Source organism: Theropithecus gelada, chromosome 5, assembly GCF_003255815.1.
Source record: "Theropithecus gelada isolate Dixy chromosome 5, Tgel_1.0, whole genome shotgun sequence".
In the NCBI taxonomy this organism is placed as follows: Eukaryota; Metazoa; Chordata; class Mammalia; order Primates; family Cercopithecidae; genus Theropithecus; species Theropithecus gelada.
In genome coordinates, this window is record NC_037672.1 from 49,026,746 (window position 1) to 49,054,243 (window position 27,498).

At 35.3% G+C, this 27,498-nt stretch overlaps 1 protein-coding gene and 1 pseudogene across 2 annotated transcripts in view; one reads left to right on the top strand and one right to left on the bottom strand.

The window, feature by feature from the left end:
• GRID2 (glutamate ionotropic receptor delta type subunit 2) overlaps positions 1–27,498 on the bottom strand; it is a 1,538,331-nt gene that overhangs the window by 994,797 nt on the left and 516,036 nt on the right. The window lies entirely within an intron of this gene.
• LOC112625146 lies at positions 17,182–18,097 on the top strand (annotated as a pseudogene).

The following is a 27,498-nucleotide window of genomic DNA, read 5'->3' on the forward strand; positions in this document are numbered from 1 at the left end:
ATTACACAAGCTCGCTTGAAAGACTCATAATTTCGCGGCCATAGCATTCTCAGACATACCAATTCATAAGCAGGATGCTGGCCAGATAAGCCATTGTGTTAATCAGTATAAAAGGAAAGAGTGAGCCTGTAATGTTTTATTTGTATTGTTGCTGATGGTAACTATAGAACTCACATAAAGACTAGTCTAAGTGGCTTTAAATAAATCCATAGCATTTCAGAAAGGTGGTGACAGAGGTAATAGAGATTGGGGAAGAAAGAAAATGATCCTAAAATGATAAAGAAAATCGGGGCTAAAGTTCCCTCCTCACCTCCCAACAGAGATTGAGCAGGTATTTCTTCCAGATTACAAAATACAGAGGAATGTTAATTTACCACCTTCACATAGACAATAACACTCTAATGCTTTATGTCTAATAGAATATGGGCTTCCATGTCATTTTCTCCATGTTAAAATATTACATTAAAGTTATTTTTTCAAAGTTACATTTGATAATAGAAATGTACATGGAGACTTGTTCAGCCTTTTGGTTTCAAATTATAGCAGAATACAGAGGTAAAACGTTTCAATTTAATATTCATTAGTTAAATGGATTACTAACATTCATCTTGATGTGTATTTATGTTTGGGATTGTTTGATTTGCTAAAAGCTAGGAATATTGTATACAGTGCAGAGAACTTGCATCCATATTGCAAAATCAGAATCAATTATCTCGTGTAGACTATTATCATAAAAAAGATGTTTCATACTTGCAAAAACACACATCACTCTCATCTGGTAAACAGTAACTACTAAAATATTTATAAATATCACATCATAATTCGTATGTCACACATGGTAGTGATATTCAATTTTTATGTCTCCCAATTAAAAGCGATTATGTATTGTATAATGCATAGTCACCCATTTGTGTATCTAACAGAAAAATAAATGATTTTCTTAATATCTCCACAGGGATTACTTTCTCATCCTGCTGTGCAAATAATGTCAATATAATATTGAAGGAGGTAAAACACCATGGCTTTCTGAAGTTTGTTTGCATTTGTTTTCAATAATGTAATAGAACAAACTGTTTCTAGATGAGTTTAGGTTCATAATTGCTATTCTCATTTTTTAAAAAATATTTGAATTGAATGCTTGGTTACTGTGTAGCACTTAGATATCTCTCCTAGGAACAAAGCTTATAGTCAAGTGACATATATAAAAGAAGATATTTGCCACAAACACCTTGAACAAGACTTGAATTCATGTCTCAAACATAAATCATACATTGTTTAACCACAACAACTAGATTGTTGTTATAGTAAAGCATGTATTTGCATGCAATTAAATATGTGATGAGAATAAATAGATCCTAGTCCAAATCCAATTACTTTTTACCAAGTAAAACATGGAAAGGTACAGTATAATAGTATATTAGTATGCCACACCCCTTCTCAAATGAACTTCTGATTATAAAAGAAGTGTTGAAATACCTTTGGCCATTTCTGAACAACAAAAACATTTTTTTCTTGGAATTTCATATTTTTAGTTTTATTTAGACAGAAATTCAGAATATAAAATGTTAACCACTGAATATTTTTTCAAGGTTACATTTGATGATTAAAAATGTACATGGACTTTTTTTTTTTTTTTTTTTACCTGAAGGGTATAAATACAGGCTATGTCAAGAGCAGAATCACACACTGAGTACAGTTTTCCCCAATGTTCTTAAAGGTAGTGTTGAAACGGACCCAATAGTTTCGTAGAGAGCTGTTCTCAGGTAAACATAGAAATGGACCCTTCTGGTCTTAAAACTTGAAACTTATATTTGTTTTATTTGAGTTCCTTTCTCAGGAAAGGATCCCCAGGCCTCTTAAAAAGTATCAAAGAACTGAGACTCAGCAGATCATTGCATCCAGATAATGAAACACTAGGCCCCATGTTCATCAGGATTGTGTCGCTACCATTCAGAGTTCCTATTTTCTACATTTCTTCCCCATTATAGAAACTCCTAATTTAGTCATTCACGGAGATGGATTTGAGACTGAGTTCCCATCTCCTCAACTGAAGCACCCAATTAAAGTCTTCTTCCTTGGCAATACTCATAGTCTCAGTCATCGGCCTTCTGTGCAGCCAGCAGCAGGACCTAGACTGAACCCTAGGTGTTTTGATAACCCTATGTCTTCCCTTGTAAAATTTCCTGAAGCAATCCTCCCTTGAAGATTTTCAATTTTCTTCTGAAGAAGATTTATGCTATTTCAAAGATTCCTCTTCTGTTCCCCCACCTATTAGATTATTGCATTATATTTCCTTTACTATGGGACTATATTATAGTCTATGTGGTATAGCAAAGATTAAACTAAGTCAACTAAGTGCATTTATATGGTCCATTTTAAATTAACATTTAACATTTTAAATTAACATTTTTGTGTGTGTGTGTGTGTGTGTGTGTGTCTTTAATTATGTTTACTAGGCTAGGGCCATCTTTCTACGCAGCCTACATGCTCTAATATCTCCTACACCAAAATTCTTTTTTTATATTTCTGCCTCTTTACATTTTCCTAAAGTAGAAATAGACATAAATTTTTTTTTGTAAACTGTAATACATAATGATGCAAATATTTTCTTTCTTTTTTTTTTTTTTTGGTTATTACTTATGCATTCAATTATGTATTAAGCAGCTGCTATTGGCCATGTACCATCCCAGGGGTTCTCAAAATGTGGTCTAAGGATACTTAGTGTTCATCAAAGCTATTCAGCTTGTCATATGAGGTCAAAACTATTTTCTTAAAATACTAAGATGCCATTTGCCTTTTTCATTCTCATTCTTTCATGACTATACAGTGGAGTTTTGAACATTAGCTCTGGTGGCTAATGGAATGTGTGCTAGTACATTTCCTAATTTTAAAATTTTCTCAGCTTTAGTTTCCACTGTGCTAAAAATCAATAGCTATAATCCACATACACCAGAATCCAGCAAACATTTTCTGTAAAGGACAAGATTGTAAAGAGTTTAGGCTTGGCCAACCGTATGATCTCTGTCACTACTCAACTCTCTTGTTACAGTGAGAAAACAGCTATAGATGATACGAAAATAAATGGCAGTAACTCTGTTCCAAAAATGCTATTTACAAAAAGAAGACATTGGTTGTATTTGACTTGCAGGCTACAGTTTGCTGACCTCTAATATAAATGAAAGCTCTTTTGGTCCTCAATGTTTTTTAAGAATACAGAGGGTCTCTGACACCAAGAACTTCGGAAACTACCGTAGAAGTATTCCACAATCAAATTAAGCCTGTGATCTGCTGTCAAGGAGTTGTCTAGAGGGAAATTTGGACACAATATATTGGGATTCCTGTTATATGGACAAAGTGAAAGACAATACAAAATGTGAAGGGGAGTATATACACTCATTACCCTTTAAAATTTTTTTAAGGTTTATGTGTATGCATACATTTGTGTATGCACATTTTAGGAAATTTAGGGAAGGAAATTGTCACAGGCTTTTATCCAATTGTTCTCAAATGTTAGTGGCTTCAGAATAACCTGGGAGTAAGAACTGGCATGCGGGGTCGTCCCACTTTAAAAATTCTTCTTATGTCTGGCATTAGGCTACAGCCTATGAAATCTGCCTTGTCAACGGAACCTCATACAATTCTGATGCAGAAGGCAATAGGTAAAACTAATGTACAGCCTCACACATATGAGAAACAGCATTTGAAGCATTATCTGTAGAATTTCCTGAGCCAGAACTTCTTCTGCACTAAATAGACAGATAGATAATATAAACAATTATAAACATTTTAATAATATTCTTACATGCCTCTCTACCTACTGCTAGCTACTTTTAGCTTATCTGACTTTATTCTTCAATCTCTTTATTCTCTTATGCAGCCTCCAAAAATAAATAGTGTATGCATAGAACGCCTAGATTATCTTCCTCCTTCCTACCTTTGTTTTGACACTTTGACATACTTTCCCTACCCTCAACCTCATTTTCATTTGTTACCTTTTTTTTAACCTCTTTTAGCTGCTTGCTGTATTTTTTTTATTATTATTTTCAACCCTTGTTTTATCTCCTTACAGTAAAATTTACTTTCCATTGAGCACTATCATATCGTATTAAAATTATGTGATTCTTTGACTTATTTAAAATAAGGTCTCAGAAAAGTAAAGCCGTTTCAGTCTTTGTTGTATTACAGAGTTTCTGATACTCTGTAGGTATTCACCCCATGCTAACTGAATTGAGGGAACAGGGTCTCGTCATACATTTCCAAGGCAAAGTAACAGGGCATTCTCACTTGATACATTACCAAGAGCTGTGTTTTATTAAATCTCATTGCCAGAACATTCTATACATGTCTTTTCACATCTTCTCATCCTTTATTCTCCATCCCCATCACAAAAGCCACACAAACCTAAGTATTACAGGCCTTATTAAGATAAAAATGCAGTGTCCAGAAATCACACAAAGAAATATTAGTACTTCCCAACCTACCTACAACCAAGTAGTTCTCTAAAGCCCTTTGTACATTTGAAATAATGTGTTTAGTTATTGAAAATCATTTGCTTAATGTGCCTCTTCTCTGATGCAGCATAAGCTGCTTGAGGGTATAAACTGTGTCTGTCTTATTCATTACCATATCCCTAGTAATGCAGTGCTTGGCTCATAAAAGACATTTGCATACTGCCTGATTAAATGACAAAAAATACCATTCCCTCGTTTCTCCATCTCATAAAAGGACTAATCTTTATGCCAGAATGTGGAGATCACCTATAGACAATATTCCACTGTTATAATGCCAAATGACAACAATATATAAGGCTTAAATGAATACAAAACAAAATGAATATAGAAACATTTAAACTGTTTATGGTGAAAAATGGTTTATCTTTTCCTGAGATATGAAATGAAATTCCTTAGACAAAAGAAAATATATGAAATCAAAACCAAAAGAAAACCTTCCATATTATTGAAGGAAATATTGATGATATTCATTGGAATGGTAATAGCTTTTGACACAGTACTAGCATTTGTTTCTTACATTGCAATATAAATATAAAGATTCAGGGGAGATCCTTTAAGTTGACACTGACAAGGAAAAAACATTTTCTTAACCAACTTTAAGTAGATATTACTCTATCATAACTGACATTTTCAAATCAATGCTGCTAAAAATATGAATTTGGGACCTGACTTATTTGACATTAATCTATCTGATTTCAACAGGTATCTGTAAAAACATCCTTTAAAAAAGCAGTTAGCTTTCTGTGTCATGATGGTTGCTCCTGCAGAAGTTAAAATGTGCTGGTGTTGGCTCAGGAGTGATCGTCACTCACAGGAAACTAACTGGAGGAAGATTCTAGGAGGCTCAGTGCTTTGCAGGAGCTTGTTGCCACAGCCACCAATAAGCTAACAGTGGAAGTTGCTGCCTAAAACTATGCTTTTTAACATCCAGTATTTTGAAAATAGTTCACGCTTTCACTATGCTGTTAATAAAAATCATAATACAATTTTGTTCTGAATTTATCTAATATTTTATGGTTGGTAGATAACGGCAGTCCTTTAGAATTGGTTATCCTTTTATTCTTCATCTGTAGCTGTTTATGTGGTGGTAAACACTTGCTCATGTTAGGTAGGGCATATATTGATTACTGCTTCGGTCTGAATAAGAATATTTTAAGTCATTGGCTACAGAGAATTAAAGAAAGATCATCAAGTGTTATTCCTGAGCTATAGGGCAACCAGACGTAATTTGCTACATTGTTTATGAACATGATTGCCACTGTTATGACTGGATGAAAAAACAGATACTCATTCTTGACAGCCCTTGATGGGGTTGATGGATGAAGTACATGTGTCAATACATCCCAGATGCTTGTATAACTTTAGACTCTACTGTTCTTTATCACAATCTGACTTGTATTAACCAATATTTATGGAAAACTACTTAAAGTCCATGTCACATGATTTTATTACAGACTTCCCCTGCTCCTCTGGAAGTATGTTGACAGTCTACACCGTGCCCTTGACTTAAATTAAATCCTCAAGAGCTATGAAAAGTTATCCTGCATTGCTGTGGCTCCTGTTAGTGTTGTTCATGCTGTGTTGAATGACCTTTATGTTCTGGCTTGCACTAACATATGCTTTAGTATATAAATATGATATCTACTGTATCTTTCAATACACCTTTTAAAGTCAGTTTATATTGACATTTCTCTATGACCTAATTAATGTGGCTTTTTTTCTTATGGACACTATGAATACTGTAATTGATAAAAGTGAGTTCATTACTATATCTACTTGGATGCATAGAGAAAAAGTGCAGGCAAATAATAGGACTAAATAGATCTCATTTTTATTTTATATTATTATTTTTGTGATGGAGTCTCACTCTGTGGTCCAGGCCGGAGTACAGTGGGATGATCTCAACTCACTGCAACCTCCACCTCCTGGGTTCAAAAGATTCTCCCGGCCAGGTGTGGTGATTCACCCTTGTGATCCCAGCAATTTGGGAGGTCAAGGTGGGTAGATCACCTGAGGTCGGAACTTTGAGACCAGCCTGGCCAACATGTGAAACCCCGTTTCTACTAAAATTACACAAATTGGCCAGGCGTGGTGATGGGTGACTGTAATCCCAGGTACTTGGGAGGCCGAGGCAGGAGAATCACTTGAACCCAGGAGGTGGAGGTTGCGGTGAGCCAAGATTGCGTCACTGCACTGCAGCCTGGGTGACAGAATGAAACTCTGTCTCAAAAAACAAAACAAAACAAAACAAAAACAAAAAAAGAGATTCTCCTGCCTCAGCCTCCCAAGCAGCTGGGATTACAAGCAGGTATCACCACATCCGGCTATTTTTTTTTTTTTTTTTTTTTGTATTTTTAGTAAAGATGGTGTTTCATCTTGTTGGCTATGCTGGTCTCGAACTCCTGGCCTCAAGTGATCAATCTGCCTCGGCCTCACAAAGTGCTGGGATTACAGCCGTGAGCCATCATGCCTGGCCTCATTTTTACTTACTAATCTTTCTTCCTTTTATTTTCTTAAATTTATATTTGTATTCTCTAAATGCCTTACTTATCTATTTTTACATATAAAGCATATTAATAGAATATGTAGCCAATATTATTACATCCTTTTTTACACTAATCATTGCTGAAACACTCTTTTATGCACTATATCATTAATCATCAGAGCCATGTTAAGATATAGGTAGCAGTTATGTTCTATTTACTTTCTTATTTTGGAGGGATTATTTATATAGATGCATAATTTCTTTATTTAAATAGCAAGATGGGGTCTTGCTCTGTCTCCTAGGCTACAGTATAGTGGCATAATCTCAGCTCGCTGCATCCTCAACCTCCATGGCTTAAGTGATCCTCCTCTCTCAGCCTCTCCAGTAGCTAGGACTAACTAAGGCATGTACCACCACCCCCAGCTAACTTTACTTTAATTTTTTATAGAGACAGCGTCTCCTTATGTTGTCCAGGCTATTCACAAACTCCTGTGCTCAAATGATCCTCCTGCCCCAGCTTCCGGAAATGCTGGGATTACAGGCATGAGCCAGCATGCCTAGAATCATTTTATAGATAAGGAAAATAAGCTTTCTGCCAGTTAACTTGCTCAAAGTCATGCAGGTTTGAAAAAAAATGAAATTGGCATTTGAATCCAGGTTTCTCTGACTACAGAGTAAAAGTGTTTAACTTGGCCGGGCACGGTGGCTCATGCCTATAATCCCAGCACTTTGGGAGGCCGAGGCGGGCGGATCACGAGGTCAGGAGATCGAGACCATCCTGGTTAACACCGTGAAACCCCGTCTCTACTAAAAATACCAAAAAATTAGCCAGGTGTGGTGGCGGGCGCCTATAGTCTTAGCTACTCGGGAGGCTGAGACAGGAGAATGGCGTGAACCCAGGAGGCAAAGCTTGCAGTGAGCCGAGATTGTGCCACTGCACTCCAGAATGGGCGACAGAGCAAGATTCTGTCTCAAAAAAAAAAAAAAAAAAAAAAAAAAAAAAGGATTTAACTTTATACTACAGTTGGATCTCCAACCATTTTGCTCATGCTGTTATTGAGTTGTCTGTTACCATTTTAATCTCATTGTCATTTGGTATCTCTCAAACCAGCCATTAGTAATTAGGGGAGCAGCCCTGGTTTTCTGTGAAGCATACTCACTCACATTCTGAAAAGTCATTCACAATCCTGTGGTTCTTTGGTAAATTTTTATTGCTTTCTTTCACAGTGATATAAAAGAATAGACATAAAATGATGATATTCATTTTACATGGTCTATTTTTTGTTACATGGAATGCAAGTTAAATTTCAGAGTGGGAAAAAATCCTAGAATCTTCTTATATAGTAACAGTTTAAAAATTGGCTCTCTCCTTCCCCTAGTCCCTTCTGCTTCTCAATATCCCAAGGTTTATCAGTTTAAATGTCAGGCAATATGGCATTGAAACTATTGTCCTTTCAGTGGCACCAGAAGATAATGACAGCTTAATCATTCTATCTCCTCCTGAGAAGACATAGGCAGCCTTGAATGGCTGTCTGAGAGAAGGGTTACATGACTGCTCTATGATATGTTCTGTAACTACACAATGAATTACTGCAATACCCAGATACTTAAATGAAATAACTTTGTTTTCTTCTTAAAGTGATGAAGACTATAGACCTAAGTAGAATAAGTATTTTTGCTTTCATTTAAATAAGAGTGTAATAAAACCATAAAATTAGAAAGAAAACAAGTAAAAAAATTAAAACTATGAAGAATCTCTTAGTAAACTTAGTTCCTGGTATCTGCCCATAGCAGTCTGTGTTGAGAACAGTTATTTAACTTATGACTCTTTAAAAATATTTTTAAATGAGAAATAAAAAATGTGTTTTGATAAAGTTGGGCTATTAGTACTAAAATAATAAGAATAGTATACTTAAATAAGGAAAATTATTCATAACAAAATAAAAAATATCTAGAAGACAGTGGATACCTTGGAACATAAAGCAAAGTGGTATCATAATGAATGATTAAGGTCATAATTATGTTGGTATGTTGGTATAGTTTATGCACCACAAAACGTAGGCTTAGCTCAGTTCACTTTTTAGAGAACATAGAAATATTTTGAAGTAAGACATAAGGAGTATTTCAGATTTTTTTTTTTTAAAAACAAAAAACAGTGTAAATCCCAGTTGTCCTACTTACTGCATGATCTTGGAAAAACAATTTATTATTCTTAGCCTCAGTTCATTTTCTGTTCTTAAAGTAACTGGACACTGTTTTGAGAATTATATTAGAAAATATGGGAGTGTTTATGAGTCCCAGGCTTGCTGTAGGTGTTTCCTCAGTGCTAGTTTTGTTTGCTCTCCCTCTTTTTTTTTTTTTTTTTTTTTCAATTTTACTTTAAGCTCTGGAATACATATGCACCACCAGATTTGTTTCATAGGTACATATGTGCCATGGTGGTTTGCTGTACCTATTAAGTCATCTAGGTTTTCAGTCCCTCATGCATTAGATGTTTCTACTAATGCTCTCCCTCCCCTTGTCCTCACCCCCAACAGGCCCTGGTGTGTGATGTTCCCCTCCTTATGTCTATGTGTTCTCATTGTTCAACTCCAACTTATGAGTGAGAACCTGTGGTCTTTGGTTTTCTGTTCCTGTGTTAGTTTGCTGAGAATGATGGTTTCCAGTCTCATCCATGTCCCTGCAAAGGACATGAACTCATTCTTTCTTATGGCTGCGTAGTATTTCATGGTGTATATGTGCCACATTTTCTTTATCCAGTCTATCATTGATGGGCATTTGGTTGGTTCCAAGTCTTTGCTATTGAGAATAGTGCTGCAATAAACATCTGTGTGCATGTGCCATTACAGTAGATGATTTATAATCCTTTAGGTATATACCCAGTAATGGGATGGCTGGGTCAAATGGTATTTCTGGTTCTAAATCCTTTAGGAATCACCACACTCTGTCTTCCACAATGGTTGAACTAATTTACACTCCCACCAACAGTGTAAAAGCATTGCTATTTCTCAACATCCTCCCCACCATCTGTTGTTTCCTGACTTTTTAATGACTGCCATTCTAACTGGCATGAGATGGTATCTCGTTGTGGTTTTGATTTGCATTTCTCTAATGACCAGTGATGATGACCTTTTGTGCAAATGTTTGCTGGCCCCATAAATGTCTTCTAACAAAAACAAGCAATGGGGGAAAGGATTCCCTATTTAATAAATGGTGCTGGGAAAACTGGCTAGCCATATGCAGAAAACAGAAACTAGATCCCTTCTTTACACCTTATTCAAAAATTAACTCAAGATTGATTAAAGACTTAAATGTAAAACCTAAAAGCATAAAAACCCTAGAAGAAAACCTAGACAATACCATTCAGGACATAGGTATGGGCAAAGACTTCATGACTAAAACACCAAAAGCAATCGCAACAAAAACCAAAATTGACAAACAGGATATACTTAAACTAAAGAGCTTCTGCACGGCAAAAGAAACTATCATCAGAGTGAACAGGCAACCTACAGGATGGGAGAAAATTTTTGCAGTCTATCCATCTGACAAAGGTCTAATATCCAGAATCTACAAGGAACTTAAACAAATTTACAAGAAAAAAAAACCAAACAACTCCATCAAAAAGTGGGTGAAGGATATGTACAGACACTTGTTTGTTTCTTTAAGTTACTTATACCTGTTTCAACATGTACTAAAATAGAGCATAAAAAAAAGGCTAGCAAATTTTTGAAAAACGATGTTTCTTAATGTCGATTAACTTATTACCAAAATCACATAAGAGAGAAAGAAAAAAAAAGTGTAAAACTTCATTAATTAAGAGTTAATTGGGGCGAGGAAGTTATCATCTGTAATTAGTTAAAAGTCAGAAATGTAGGGCATTTATAACCAAATATGAATTTGTTTCCTTTAGGGCTATAAAGCACCATAAACCAATTATTAAACAATGCTACCAAATAACAATTCTGAAAAATATACTTTAACGAAGAGATAAGAGACACATAATTAGCACACTATTCTATACAAGTGCTCTAATAGACTGCTTAGATCAAGTTGTTTTCTTAAATAAGTTAAACAGTTTCATCTTAAGTCCCTACCTAACCCAAAAAACTATTTACTAATTTTATCAAAGGTAATTTTTGTCTGTCTCTCAATTGCAAATCTATTCACAGATTTCTACAATAAAGTCATTATGAATTCTGAATAAATTTAACTTAATAAACTTTGGTTATCAGTGACTGGTAGAAGAATCAAAATGGATCTGGGAACTAAAATCAGTATAGTCCTATTTTGATTTTAGCAACTCAAATGTAATCCACTTTGGTTTTATTTAGGAAACAATCCTTGACCAATATCACCAATTACTTGAGGAGTTGTAGGGGAATACAGTTTCTCAGGCTTTTTAGTTGGAGATTTAAGTCAAGAAAGCCTAGCATGAAGTTCCTGAAACTGAATCTGTAATAGGAATTCTTACATATCTATTAATCTGGTAATTTGTGGAGATATATTTTGACATTCTTAACATTCAAAGTTAACTTTCAAAATTGGCTACTTAGTTATAGATTCATACCAAACAAATGACTTGCCACCATATTACTGTAAGTTTAAAAAAGAAAGAAAACTGCCAGCAATATAACAAGCTCTATGTTAAATAATTTGAAACATAAAATAGCAAACTAGATTTATTTTAGTTAAAAGGAAAGTGCTTATATCCATCTCTTCATATATCATTCATTCATTAATTCCTTTTTTTTTTTTTTTTTTTTTTTATTCATTGAGCATTTACACTGCTTTGCACCCTCTTAAGGGCATCAGATGCAACAATTAAGTGTGGGTCACTGCCATGAAAGGGCTTCTCTGAAATATTGGTGTCTTGGCTGGAGAAAAAAAATCATATTTAAGATAATATGATTAAAAGCTATTTAGTATCTAAACAAAATCCAGTAGTGTGAAGATACTACCAGGATGGTAGAAGATCGGGTCTTGATGGGGCTGGGAAGTGTTAAACACATAAATGTTTATTTAACAAATAAAGACATAAGGGACCTAGTAACAACAATTGACTCCCTCCCTCCTTTTTTTTTTTTCCCATCTCAGGATCCCTTTACATTGCTGAAAAGTATTGATTTTTCTGAAGAGTTTTTGTTTATATGGATTATACCTGTTGATGTTCCTTGTACCCAAAATTAATCTGATATTTCAAATATATATGCTTATTCATTCATTAATAATAAATTCATTAAACATTAATATAAATAACAAATATTTTTTGGATAAATATAAATTGTTTTAAATAAAATAGAAGAGTTTAATTGCCTACCACTTGCAAATTCCTTGATATTTGACTTAATAGAGGATAAGTGGATTCTTTTTTTTTTTTTTTTTTTTTTTTTTTTGAGGCGGAGTCTCGCTCTGTCGCCCAGGCTGGAGTGCAGTGGCCAGATCTCAGCTCACTGCAAGCTCCGCCTCCTGGGTTTACGCCATTCTCCTGCCTCAGCCTCCCGAGTAGCTGGGACTACAAGCGCCCGCCACCTCGCCCGGCTAGTTTTTTTTTTTGTATTTTTAGTAGAGACGGGGTTTCACCGTGTTAGCCAGGATGGTCTTGATCTCCTGACCTCGTGATCCGCCCGTCTCGGCCTCCCAAAGTGCTGGGATTACAGGCTTGAGCCACCGCGCCCGGCAAGTGGATTCTTTTATCTGATTTTCTACTCAATTTATTAAGAAACATACAAAATGAAATATGAGGAAGGCCCAGCTTTATACAGGAATGTAACTGGAGGGGAGAACAGTATTTCAATAGCCTTCTCATATAATTTTAGATATTTTTGATGAAACATAAAAGATGGGAGATCTTAGTTAGAATATGGAATCCAAAACATATCAATGAACTCTTCTCAAAGAACTCATAGTATCCCAAGGCCACACCATGAGAACACTTGGATATAAAGGAAGTAACATTAGATCAATCAAACCAATTACCAATTTATAAAATCAGATTGCCTGTCTTTCTAATTTTTATATGAAAAACTCATGTTGTAATACTTGACATTTTATTTATTTATTTATTCATTCATTCATTCATTTATTTGTTGAGACGGATTCTTGCTCTGTTGCCCAGGTTGGAGTGCAGTAGCGCGATCTCGGCTCACTGCAAGCTCCGCTTCCCGGGTTCACGCCATTCTCCCACCTCAGCCTCCCGAGTAGCTGGGACTACAGGCACCTGCCACCACGCCTGGCTAATGTTTTTGTATTTTTAGTAGAGACAGGGTTTCACCATGTTAGCCAGGATGGTCTGGATCTCCCGACCTCGTGATCCACCCGCCTCAACCTCCCAAAGTGCTGGGATTACAGATGTGAGCCACTGCGCCCGGCCAATACTTGGCATTTTAAGTCAACTAATTTGCAAATCAATATAAGGTTTTGTACAAAAGTACTACATTAATTTACATACCTTGGTTATTTTATACAGATAATTACAAGTTGTCACACTCAAAGCTAGAATAATGTAATGCAAGTAGTCTAGTAAACTTAACTCCTGTGATTCATGCATTTGACTAATATTTATTAAGAGCCTTCTAAGTCCTAGGTACTACTATGGATACTGGACATGCAGTATGCAACAAAACAGGCAAAAATAACTCCTTTTTGGAACTTACATTCCAGTGGGAATAACAGACCACAAGAGATAATTAATTAAAAAATAAAACATGTTACACAGAAGTACTACAGGCAAATATAGAGAAGGAAGTAATATAGAAAATATGGTGTGTTAGGGATCAGTGGTTGGAACGTCATTAGACGGTGCATGCAGGAAAAGCCTCAATGAGAGAGGAAGATTAATGTAAAGAGCAAAAGAGTGTTAGGAAGCAATCCATGAAGCTATCAGGGAAAAGAGTTTTCAAGGCAGAGGATAGCAAGTGCAAAGACCCTAAGTTGGATGCATGCTTTATCTGTTTAAATAAAATAGACAAAGAAAAATAAGTAGGAATTAATTCAGACAAGGTAGGAGGAAAGGAGGAGATAGAGCAAGAGCAGATTACACAGGATTTCTAGTTCTGAAAAAGGACTTTAGCATTTACTCCGAATGAAACGGAAAACTACTGAGAATTTTGAGCAGAAGGGTGATAAGATGCCACTTGTGTTTTAACAGGATCACTCTGGCTGCTGTACTGAGTACTCACTGAAGGAGTGCCAAGTTGGAACACTCAGGATATTTTCAGCTACAAGTAGCAATATATCAAACCAAACGTGGCTTAAGCAGTTAGAGCATTTAATATTTCTCCTAACATGGGCTCCAGAAAATGAATTAAGTAGTTCCCCGATGTTGGTAAGAACCTGAAGGCTGTTTCCTATTTTGCTGATGGCACAGTGTCCAGCTGTCTAGTGAGCATTCCTTCAGGCCTGCATAAGGGCTGCCTTGGCTCCTTGCATTACATGCTATTTTGACAACATGGCTTCTGTTGAGGGTGGAGGTGGTTCTCTTTTATATGGGAATAATATGCAACCTAGCCTACTAAAATATCTACCTTTAAATACCCGCATGTGAATGGGAACAGTGTGACCAAGACTGGTTTTAGCCTTTCTTGTGTGATGTCACAGCAAATAATGATAGGGGTTTGAGATGTTGCAGACTGCAGAAGCCTGGAGGTGTTCTGTTCATGGGATTTGGCCATGTTAAGACTCACTTCGCTGTTATGACAGCGGAAGAGATCAATGTCTCAGCATATTTGCAACCCACCTCAGAGCCATAGCACACCTGATAAGCAGCTGTGGCTTAGACAGGGCTGCTGCATGTGTTCATGTAACTTCGTACTTGGCCAAGAGTTTTAGTAGGGGCTGAAGCTCAATATGCATTCTTCTCAACAGTCTGTGGGCCCCAATGGAAGCTGGATTTTTTTCTGTTCATCATCCATGAGTTCATAGGATGATTTTTTATTGTAATTTGCAAAAAAGTGCTTTTTAGACTAGTTGTACCCTGGTTTACTACTGATTTTTCATTCCTAGGCATAATTCCTGAACTAAATCAGAAGAAGAGGTGGGTGATTGTTTGAGAAGTATCTAAGTGTCTGTCATGGAAACATTTCTTAAATGGGCAGATCTATGTTAATACTGTTTTAAAAAATTTTATGTATTTATTTTTAATTATATATTAAGTTCTGGGATACATGTTAATACTTTTTTATTAAGAAGTTTGTGGATATTAAAAATAAATTGTGGATTATAAACTTTCATATATTTATCTGTTTATCATGTCATTATTGCTATAGCATCAACCTGTTTAATAGTTTTTCTAACAAGTAACCTATTTTGATATTTTATTAATTACTAAGGAGCACAGCATGGGTTTTCCTAAAAAACAAAATTGAAGGTAAGTTTAACGTTTATAGAGGCAATTTAAAGTTCATTTCTTAGTCAATCCAAACTCTTAACATTAATTTATACAGTAGTTTATGAGTAGATATATCAGCAATTAACATAAACTAAAAGAGTAACCTTGTTACATATAAATGCAAGGGGAATGGCCTGATAAGGTATAAAGGCAGAGAGCTTTGAGGTAGGTCTGATAATTATAATTTTCTTCAGTTTTTTAAAAGAGCAATTCATGGCTTTCAACTCTTACTAAATTTTGACTAAATAAAAGTTTATCTTCAGAAACATATGTTAATAATGAATTTATTCTTTTGGGAATATAAAACCCTAGCCATGAATCTAGCACCCAAGACATAAGTATTTTCTTAGCAAAAAAGAGTGTCACAGGTATCAGGGAATAGCTGGCAAAAAAAAAAAAAAAATTGCTAGAAACAAACAAACAAAAGAAATGGGGAAAAAATATCACAGCTACTACACAGCACAGACTTAAACATTTGGAGATGATAAAGAAGATCATGTATTTTTCAAATATACAAGTAATGATAAATTTTAATAACCTCCACCAAATAGAAGAACCTAAAGGTATCTTATGGATTCTATTCAAAAAGGAAGAGAACCTCAGCCTAAGCGGGCAAAAATGCCTTTTTCTACATCTTTCTTAGCCTACAGGTCAACTCCTAACATTTCTGTTCACCTGGCCTAACCTTCATTATCTAGCTCAGACATTTCAGAGATATTTCACTTTATCCTATCTCCCCTGAATTACCAGTCAGATTGAAAATTTGTATCAGACATTGCCCACAATATTAGTTATTAGGCAACCCCATAGACACCATCCCTGTTCTTACTACCACCAGTCCCTATTCTCAATTTCATTATCAACACTGGAAGGAATTACTGATAGGATAGAGAGTATTCTGGAGTCATCACAAAAAGTACGACCTGTCAGGCACAGGGGTGGACAACGGACATTCCTAGGAGAATAGTCACATCCTTCTTATATTTTGTGGCCATTTTCTATCCATGGAAAGATAAATAAACAAAAGGGCTTGAAGGAATTTCAGAGCTTATCAGATTAGTACCTCTTTACCAAACAACTAATTTATCTTATTCTTATTACTGACACACTAAAATTAATCATAATTTAAGGAAGATGTAAGATGTTTTTTATCGTACAATGATCTAGATATACTTTTATCTAGAACTTTTGAGTGACCTCTTCTAATAAATATAAGTACTATTCAGGTGACAAGAAGATGGATTGGAATTTTCTAGTCAAACAGATCTGTGTTGCCATCCAGTTTCCAACCTTTCTGTCTGTGTGACTATGGACAGCCTAATTTGCTTCCCTGAGTCAGTTCCTCTCATGTCACCTATTACGGATTCAATAAATTATTAATGTTTAATAATTTATTGGCAAAAATTCTGCCATGAAATGTTCATAGTTCATAATTTTAATCCTTGTGTGAATTGGCAATAGACAACTTCTCTCTCTCTCTCTCATACACACACACACACACACACACACACACGACTCATAAAGGGCAAAGGGCAAACAATTCAACCCACTCCAAGATACTTTTGTACATAATTACCTTCTCCCATATTGCCCTTCACATAGACTCTAAATTACTGAAACTACTCCATCCTGTGCCTACACTTTTTACTTTTCATGTATTAAAATTTCCCTGCTTGGTTCACTTTTTTGTGGCAGGGCCTTTGCAGGACTGCTGTGGTGTTTGTCCCTCTGGTCTCTCTGAGCTACCCAGTGGCATCCTCGTTGCTGCAGTGACACCTGACCTCACCACGACGACAGAGCAGATGACCCTTTGTGACACTCTCAAAGGCCAGGATAGCTGGGTAACCAGATCGCTACTACCCTGGACATGATACAATCCTCCTCTTGAGACAAAACCATCATCATGTGGATGTTGAGCAGGGACGAAACCAACTATGGCATCCCACAGCATGCCCTGAAGGGTCATTCCCACCTGGTCTATGACAAAATCATCTCTTGAGATGGCAACTTTTTCCTCTCAGGCTCCTGAGATGGAAACCTGTACTTCTGGGAGCTCACACAGGGCACCACTATGAGATGATCTGTAGGCCATACCAAGGACGTGTTGAGTGTGGCCTTCTCCATTGACAACCAGAAGACTGTCTCTGGATTCTGAGATAAAACCATCATGTCATGGTTATAACCCTGAGTATATACAAATACATTAACCAGGTGGAGAGCCACTCAGAGTGGGTGTCTTATGTCCACTTTTCACCTAACAGCAACACTATCATCTCTGTAGCTAGGACAAGTTGGTCAAGGTATGGAATCCGGCTAACTGCGAGCTGAAGATGAACCACGTTGGCCACACGGGCCATCTGAACACTGTGACTGTCTCTCCAGATGAACCCCTCTGTGCTTCTAGAGGCAATGCTGACCATAACATGCCATGGGATCTCAACACAGGCAAGCACCATGATATGCTATATGGTGAGAAAATCATCAATGCCCTGTGCTTGAGCCCCAACTACTACTGGTTCTGAGCTACCACAGGCCTTGGCATCAAGATCTGGGACTTAGAAGGCAAGATCATCATAGAAATGCAGCAAGAAGTTATCAGAATCTGCAGCAAGGTGGAGCCTCCCCATTGCACCTCTCTGGTCTGCTGATGGCCAGACTGCTGGATACATAAACAATCTGGTGGAAGTGTGACAGGTGACCATCACCACCTGCTAGACATTTATGGCAGAATTTTAGGTTGTTTTAAACTGACTTTCTGATTTTTAAAAAAATAATCTTCCTACTTCAATCATTATTAACTTCCCCAGCAGTGAAACATAAAGAGATGGGGAGAAAGTATTTAAGTGGCTGTTCATATTATGAAACACAGTTTTGCTTCAGTTGCAGGACTGCTTAGCTTGAGGACAAGTTACATGGAAATGGAAAAAGGAATCACTGCCTTTTGTTCTTGCTATGTGTGTTTTCTTATGATTGAGAGAACATTACTTAAAATAGCTTTTATAGTGCCTTATTGAGGGGGTGGGCTATATGCAGGAAGATTCCAATACAATTGTAAGTTTATCACAGTAGAATGATCTGGTTTCTTGTATTACATTAATGAATATGGAAGTGAATGCCTGTAGAGTTAAAAATATTATTTTAACATTCTGTTTATATAACTCCAGGGAATTAATTTAAATCAAGCTCAATTACCTAGTAACATGGTCAAATTTAAATCTTGAACACTTTTGAGAAACTTAAAAAACACAAACAGCTACAAAAATACTGTAACGAATTCTTACATAGAATCCATGATTATTAATAGAAACATTTCATCATTTTAACTTTATTTATAAAATATATTAAGCATGACAGATAAGGTTGTCAACCATTTTGTTCTCTCTTCTAATCCCATTCCCTCATTGCCAGAGGCATTGACTGTCATAATTTTGGTGTACTTCTTAATGTTGCATTTTGCTCAACATATTTTTGTATTGGAATTATTTACAAGAAGCACTCATTACCTTTGAAATAAACAAAATTTTATGAAATAGCTGGCTTAAATTATGTTGAATTAAGCCAGTTAAACACATCAATTCAAAATATCTACCTGTGGAGTATACCTAAATTTCAGATTGGCTATATATACAGTTAATTAAATTTACTCTATCAATTTCTTTATCACTATATTAAGTAAAAATCACACACTTTTTGCATCCTTCCATGCATAAGTTGTTTATAATTAGCTGTTTTATCTTAAGTATATATATTAGAGAAGATGATTATAGTATTGCTTCTAGGTTATTTTGTTAACTTGAAAATCGGATTAGATTTGTAGACATCTGATATTATATTGATACAAGAGAATAGGAAGTTTGTACAATTTAAAATAAGATTATTAATTATAATATAATTTTAATAGATATTGATTTCAGTAAAAATTGAACCTGAAATTAATAGAATGTTGAAGATATTTGTATATACATCACTGTTGCCTGAAACATTGACTGTAGTACAAAGAATGCATTCTAAATAGAACCAAAGAAGTTTATCTGCTGAAATGAGACTGCAGAAGACATTATGCCACCCGCCATTTCCATGGTATTTATAGGATTCTCACATTCTCTAAGCAAAACACTTTCTATAAAGTTCATTGCAGCCAAGACTATTCACTTCTAGTAAGTACCACAAGCAAACCAGAGGTTGCATAGTGCTGTTTTCTTTCTTTGTCTTCATTTGCTGCTAACAATGTTTGAGTCATTCGGACTCTGGTAGAGTTAAACTCTGCCTGTTTGAAATTTTGAGAAATTTTAGGTTTCTGCTATCTTAACTGATTCTCTGACTTTCAGCTTAAATCTACAAGGCATTAGAGTGTCCTTTAGGATCCCTAAGATCTACTCACACTGAGTTCATAGCATTGCACTGATTCTTTTGCCTACATATTAACTCTTAGTTTCTAGACTTTCAACATATTCCAAATAAGTATGTGTGTCATAAAAGAAGCATTACATTCAAAGTTAGAAGGGAAGGGTTCTTGTCATAGCCCTCTCCCCTAAAAGTCAATAAACCTTATACAACTCATTAATTTGCATGTCTCAGGGCTGTGGGCAGAACCAAATGAGAACTGAATGTGAAAGTCTTTTAATATGCAAAGCAGAGTATCTTATGCTGTCATTTGTCAGTTCTAGATTGTTTCAAGACAATGTCTTTCAAAAATGAGATTGTAAATGGTACTATGCAATTGGTAGTTAACTCATCAAAATTCTATTCATCTAAAAAATATCTGATGCTTAGTAAAAGAAAGCACATTGTAATTCTCACTATTATTCATATATTATCAAAACAAGACAGACTTTTATCATTTCTCTTCATTATGGAGTACTAGTAATTTATAAGCTTATTGCAATTAAAAACTGCTTAATACCAAAGATTACTTAACTGCAAATAAGATATAAAAAGAAAAATAATAAATATTAGAAGCATCTGAGCAAAAAATATATCTCTAATTTGTTTTTGTCATCTATGTTGTCATAGTAATATCCTTTCCTTCAGTTAGTAGTCAAATATTTCCACAACATAGTCCTATTATCATTTTTCAAATTTATTTTGTGTTTTCTTTGAATAGTAAGAATACCATTAATTAAACTGACTCCAAATGTTAAGTATTTTACATGTTTTAGTTTATCCCCATCTTACAGGAAAATAGAGATTTCAAGAAGTTTAGTAATTAACGCAAGGTTGCATAGTTACTGAGTGAGGCTGTTGGGGTTTTATCCTGTCAATCTGATTCTAATATTCCTTTTTAAACCCTGTTCACTCTTCATGCCACCTTCGTGCAGGTGCCCTTTATTTCAGTCCAGTGGTTCTCAGTACTGGCTGCACATTAGAATTACTCAGAAGCTTAAAACTTCTGATACCAGGACCCCTCTCTCAGCAGTTGGGGTTGAATTTGTCTGTGGGGGAAGTTTGTGGTTATGTCAGAGCATAAGTTTTAAAACCTTCCATGGGTGATTGTGATGTATAAACAGCACTAAGAATCTCAGATTTGGCCAAAATTATCCACTTTCTAGATAATTCTCTGAATGATAGTATGCTTTCCTGTTGCCATAACATTTGCTCCTGCTCATGCTCATGTTCATGCTGGGAGTAAAGTTGCCTAGTTCATAAAACAAGGACTTTGGTGTAGGATAGAAATAAATAGTTCTGATTCAGTGCCCATTACTAACGTATCACAGCATTCAGGTATATATAGTGAGAATGAAGCTCTTGCAACATAAGCTTCGTCATAAGTATTTAAAAATGAGAAAAACATATGCTACAGAATTATTGTGAAGGGTATATCAAGCATATAAATTACAGATACAATTATATAATTTGGGCTTCAAGACATTATTCATGTAGAAAACATGCTTCAAATATGTATTGCAAAAGGGTAGTTGTCCATAGGCAGAAATTCATTGAATATATTCATATGTGTCTGATATAACCTTCATGTTTGCCTCACACACCCAGAAGAGACATAAGTATGAAAGAGCACTCCCAGATGGGCTGTTCTGTGTGAGGTAAGAGATTTCAATGGTATAGCAACTCATCAAGTTAATATAAGAAAGGTTCCTCTGACTTCCTCATATGTTTGCCACTTGCCGATTTACTTAAAAGTAAATTGAACAGCTAATAAGTTTGTGAGCAAGATCATTTCCAGGCAACACACCAAATCAGACTGTTAACTGTCCATTAGTAGAGGCAAAATAGCTCTTATTAAGTTGGGCCTTCGTTTGTAATGTCTTTTCTCATTCTACCTCCACCTGTCAAAATTCTCCATCATTATCTTTCAAGAACCATCTCAAATGCAATTTTTCTTTTTTTAATGTTTTCTGAATACGAAGATAATAGTTAATTACACTTCCAGTCTCTCCTGTATGGGTGAAGTTGAATACAAAATAAAAGAAGGAATCTGTATCATTCGTTCATTCATTCAAATGTAATTTATTGAGAACTAACTATACACTGGGCAAGAGGTTATGATTTTTAAAATACTGTTATTCTGCTTATCAGTTTATAGATAAGTAGGAATAACAGACATAAAGTTCACAGTTGAAGTTTAGTGTGACATCTGAGATAACAGAAACAGTTGTGGATATAGTGATAACATAAAAAAAGAACATGATTATCAATATCTCATGTGTAGATGTGTCAGAAAAGGTTTCACACAGATAAATATGATTGAGGTCAGTTTTGCAGCATCTTTTGGATAGCATAGTTTTAGTGAGAAACATAACATTGGCCTGACTCTACCACTTATAATTCTGTAAACTTGGATATGAAATAAAACTTCCCTGTAACTGTTTCTGCACTAAATTGCCATAGAACATAGATTAAATAATATGTGTAAAAAATTTGGCAAGGCTGGGCACAATGGCTCACACCTACAATCTCAACACTTTGGGAGGCCAAGGGAGAGCATCACTTGGGCCAAGGAGTTTGAGACTAGCATGGGCAATATAGTGAGACACCATCTCCCAAACACTTTGGGAGGCCAAGGGAGAGCTTAAAAAAAAAAAACAAACAAAACAAAAAATGGCGAATATCTAACATAAGGTAAGCCATCAACAAATCACAGTAGTTTTGTTACAAATCAATTAAACATTATTATAATGGCATTCCAGATAAAATATAAGATTTGAAAAAACAAGGAAGCATAAAAAACAATCTCAAGGAATTGTCAGCAAGTCTCTCAAAACTGAGCATTAGATATTTATGTGGAGAGATGGCCTTATGGGAGATATGGCTGGACAGGTAGGTTAAGACTAGAACTTAAAGGTTTTGGTAGGGTCATCCTATGGGTAAAGTAATGTCATCTAGGATAAGTATAAACTTTATCCTGAAGGCAACAGGAGTAAAGTGTATTGAGAGAATGGCATTAAAAGCTTTGTAGAGAGAAATAATATGATCGAATTATAATTTTTAAACCCACAGTAATGTAGCTGATAAGAGCAGGGATAAAATGCAGTGAAAAACTAATGAATTAAGCCAAATAAGAAAAACAAATATATAATTGCTGATATTTAAAGTTAAAGAAAATTTTAAGGGTGAATATGAAGAAGGAAACATACTACATTGAATTTAAAAAGACAGACTGAACATGAGTTAGTGGCCAACTGGATGTGAATGTGAGCAGTGTAGGGTTAATGGTGACTCCTGGGTCCCTGAATTATGTAAGTAGTGAAGGTCATTGAGTAGATTTTGAAGCTAGTAGATGAAGTTCTAAGGTACATGAAGGGCAGCTAGGTAGTTATGTACAAAGTGAACCTTAGAAGAGAGAGAAGAATTGCAGATATATGTACACTATATCGTTATTTTTAAATTTACCAGCTTTTATTTATTGTAAATTTATTTCTCCTCAATTTTCAATACAGCAGAGCTTTGTAAGTTGTTAATGAGTTTCATCTTTTACTAAATCCACAAAAACTCTTTCATAAACTAGTACTATTAGAATTCCTATTTTCCAGAAGAGTTATGTAAACTTTAAACATAAGTTATTTTATCAAACAGTAAATGATAAAAATAGAATTTGAATCTAGACCACATGAATCAAATGCCAGAACTCTTTTAGTAGCAAATATTTATGCATTGTTTCTTAGAAAATACCTAAGACATTTGTAATTTTTGTGATTTTAGCATATTTAACCTTCATATGCAAACACTCCTCCCTTCCCCTTTTGGAAGTCTTTACCAAACTCTGACATTTATTTTGCCTGGCTATGTAACAGACAATCAGTATACATAAACCTGAAAACAAGGAAACACGCATTAATGTATGAGCAATAATAAGGTTTTAATGTGAATACATTTGAAGACAAATCGGTTAAAGTACACTAGGCATAAATGGGTTAAGGTCTATCTTTAGTAAAATGTACTTTAAAAAATAATACTGCTCTTTTGTTTGTGTGGAGGATTTTTATTCATTTGTTTGGTTGGTTGGTTGTGTTTTTTGCTTTTTTTTTTTTTTTTTTTTGAGACGGGGTCTTGCACTGTCACCCTGGCTGGAGTACAGTGGTATGATCATGGCTCACTGCAGCCTGAACCTCCTGGGCTCAGGTGATCTTTCCACCTCAGCCTCCTAAGTAGCTGAGACTAGAGGTACACACCACAATGCCGAGTTAGTTTTTATTTTATTTTGTTTTTTTGTAGAGATGAGGTATCATCATGTTGCCCAGGCTGGTATTGAACTCCTTTGTTCAAGCAATCCCCCTGCCTCCGCCTCCCAAAGTATTGGGATTACAGGCATGAGCCACTACACCCAGCCCCAATCTTTAAGTATAATAAGATTATAACATTTAAGAAATCAATATGTATTAGTACAACATTTTATAACATTCAAAGATGGAAACCTAAAGTAAATTTCCTATACCTGCCTTTATTTAAATTAATAGAAAAATCAATGTGTGGCATGATCTTATCAAAGGTAGAAACTTATATTTTTAACTAGCTGATACCAAGACTTGTAATTTGTCTTTCTGATGTTTAAAGTAGCTACCTTCTAGTTTTCAGCAAACCCATTTTATTAATTTTCAAATTGGTCACTCATAAATCAAATATTGACTTTATATACACCCATACATGCCCACACATGCTCATACACATACTAAGCAAAATAATGTGCACTTATGTAACACAGTTATCTTTAATGCTTAGGACATATCTTGTGCACATAAAATGTCAAAGATAAAGTTTACATCATATTAATAATAATACAATGGAGAAATATAGTAATATTTATTTGAGATTTTTAAAAAATCCTGGGCACAAAAGGAATGATAAGAATGTATTTCTATCTTGCAAGAAATTCTGATTTGTTCAAAGAGTCAATAAATAAGTATATCGTGCCAATTATGAATATATTGATTATCACATCCAAATCCACCCCCCATTGCCTGCTCTACAATAATAGAGATGGGTTTGATAAATATTTCTTCCTTGTAAACTTGCACATTTTGAGCTCTGTGAGTACATGACATTGGAGGGACACTAGAGGAAGAAAGGTTTATCTTTCTGGTCCTAGTGTGCTCCTCTCAGCCTGAGGCTTCTTTAATACCTGGTTCCTATAGCACATGGTGGCTAGAAGCACCCAGGCACTCTGTCTGATGGCTTTTCAGTGAGTTCTGAAGCTCAGCACTTCCTGTGGATGGCGTCTTCCACACCCCCTTACGTGGCTTTGCATTCACTTTCAATGTGCAATCTCCTTGTGGATAGCATTTTCCATTACCCTCTGAGATGGCATAGCAGTGGAGTGTTACCCAGTGAGGCACCTTTACGTAGATGGCACCCCTTAGATGGCTTTGAAGAGGAGTGCTGCTGGTGAGGATCCTCCCTATGGGTGACTTTTTTGGAATCCCAGAGGAAAACATTTCCAACAAGTCCTGCTGCCCCAGCACCTCAACAATTTGTCCACCAGCCAGTGAGCCACAGGCATGTCCTCGCAAATAAAGTTTGGATATCAGCCTTGCTGAGGGTAAGGAGGTTCTTTTGGGGGGCCTCTCAGCTTCAGAGGCAATGGTTTCTCCTTATAATTACGATTGCTATATTATTTAGAGTCATCTTTAGTTATTAATAGCTAATCTTCCATTACATAAATACTGTATTATATCTACTGATTCTTTATATTAAACTTTCTATCTTCAAATTACTGTGTGGGTTCTATCTGTTTGTGGGCCTCAGACTACCACATACATCAAAAGTAAAATAAGATGCAATCTAAGGATCAAGTAGCAATAATACAAGACACGAATACAAAATGTGCCCACCCCATGGCATAAAAGAAACAGCAAGTGCTGTAACAGAAAATGAAAGTATCAGTAAAACGCTTCATGGACTTTGGGTTACATCTCTAAGGATAGAGGACTTTTTTTTTTTTTTCAGATAGAGAAGAACAGGGAAAACTTTCTATGAATGGCTTAACAAAGGAACTCTCCTTACATTGTTAGGGAATCAATGAGCAGGAACAGAGAACTGGCAGGGTAAATGTAGAAGATTAATTAGGCTAGAAATATATGGTAAGATCAATTACAAGGGATCTTTCAATTTGATGTCAAGGATTTTGCACATATTATATAGATACTGGTAAGCTAAACAGATTTTCACCTAAAATATGTTTCCTTTAGAAACTCAGTTTTATATTAGGTACTCTATCTGTGGACACTGACGTACAATATGCTTCTGCTTGCTTCTAAAATGAAATCATATGCTTACATCTTAAAAAGTGTGTGTGAATGTGTGTGTGTGTGTGTGTGTGTGTGTGTGTACTGAAGTTACATGAAGAATTCTGATAAATCTGCATGGATATAAATATGTATTCAAAAGCAAAGCAGCTGAAATAATTTGTCAGTGATACCAGATACTAAGAACATTATTTGTATTATGAATATTTCTATTTTTACATCTTGTTAAAATATACAAATGGTAGGTGTTATGAACTGAATGTTTGTATATCCAAACACTTTTATATGTTGAAATCTAATCCCAACAGCATATGGAGGTAGGGCCTTTGGGAGATAATTAAGTAGAGCCTATTAATGAAATTAAGTACCTGTATAGCTTGCTCTCTTTCTTATGTGAGGATATAAGTTGGTTGTTTGCAACAAGGAAGAGGGCTTGCCCCAGAACCTGACCATGCTGACGTTCTGATCTCACATGTCTAGCCTTCAGAATTGCTAGACATCAATGTCTGTTGTTTAAGCATCCCAGTCTATGGTAATTTGCTATAACAGCCTAAATGGGCTAAAACAGTGGGAGACCAGAAAACGTATTTTTATCTAATTTCCTTCACAGTCCATATTGTAAACATCAGTTATAGTTTAAGAACTGCAGGACATAAAGATTTGACATTTCAAGATAGAGTCTGATGGAAATCTAAAGGTATATACACATATCTTAAAAAGCCACAAGTAAAAGTGCACGTTATTGACTATCTAGAGGAACAGAAATGAGTCCTGGATACTATCAAAGTCATAAAATGACATAAAATGGATATTCCATAGGGGTTCAGAAAATGCATTCTTTTCCCATTTTGTTAAGCTCTGAATGAGACTGAACTGTCAAACACCTGTCAAGTAGAAGGAAACTTCAAGCAACACCTTCAAGAAGTAGCAAATTAAGTATATGTCAACGAGTTGTTGGACTGAATGGGAATGTCAAACATGCCAGAATTATAGACACTTTCTGTATCAAGTTGCAAGATTATTTATAAAGAGATGTGTATCTGCACAGCATAAATCAAGTTTTCATTCCTCTGATGCTAGTGATCTTATCATCATTATATATGAATCAGCCTGGATAAGAAAACAAAAATCACCATATAAAGTTGCTTTATTAAAACAGAGGTATTACGTTAAATTAATTATTGGTATTGAAATACTGCATTTAAAATCACAGTGGCAATAGTGTAATGAAAATATACATATAAAATTTGCATTTCTATTTCTTATGGTTTCATCCATGTGTTGATTCTAATTTTAAAACCAAATACATCTCCATTTTCTCAGGGAAGTGAGTTCCTATCACCAAAAACACCCTCCTCCCATGGAAAGAATGTTTTGATTAAATCTGTTTCCCTCTTTTTTATTTATCTGATTTGGTAG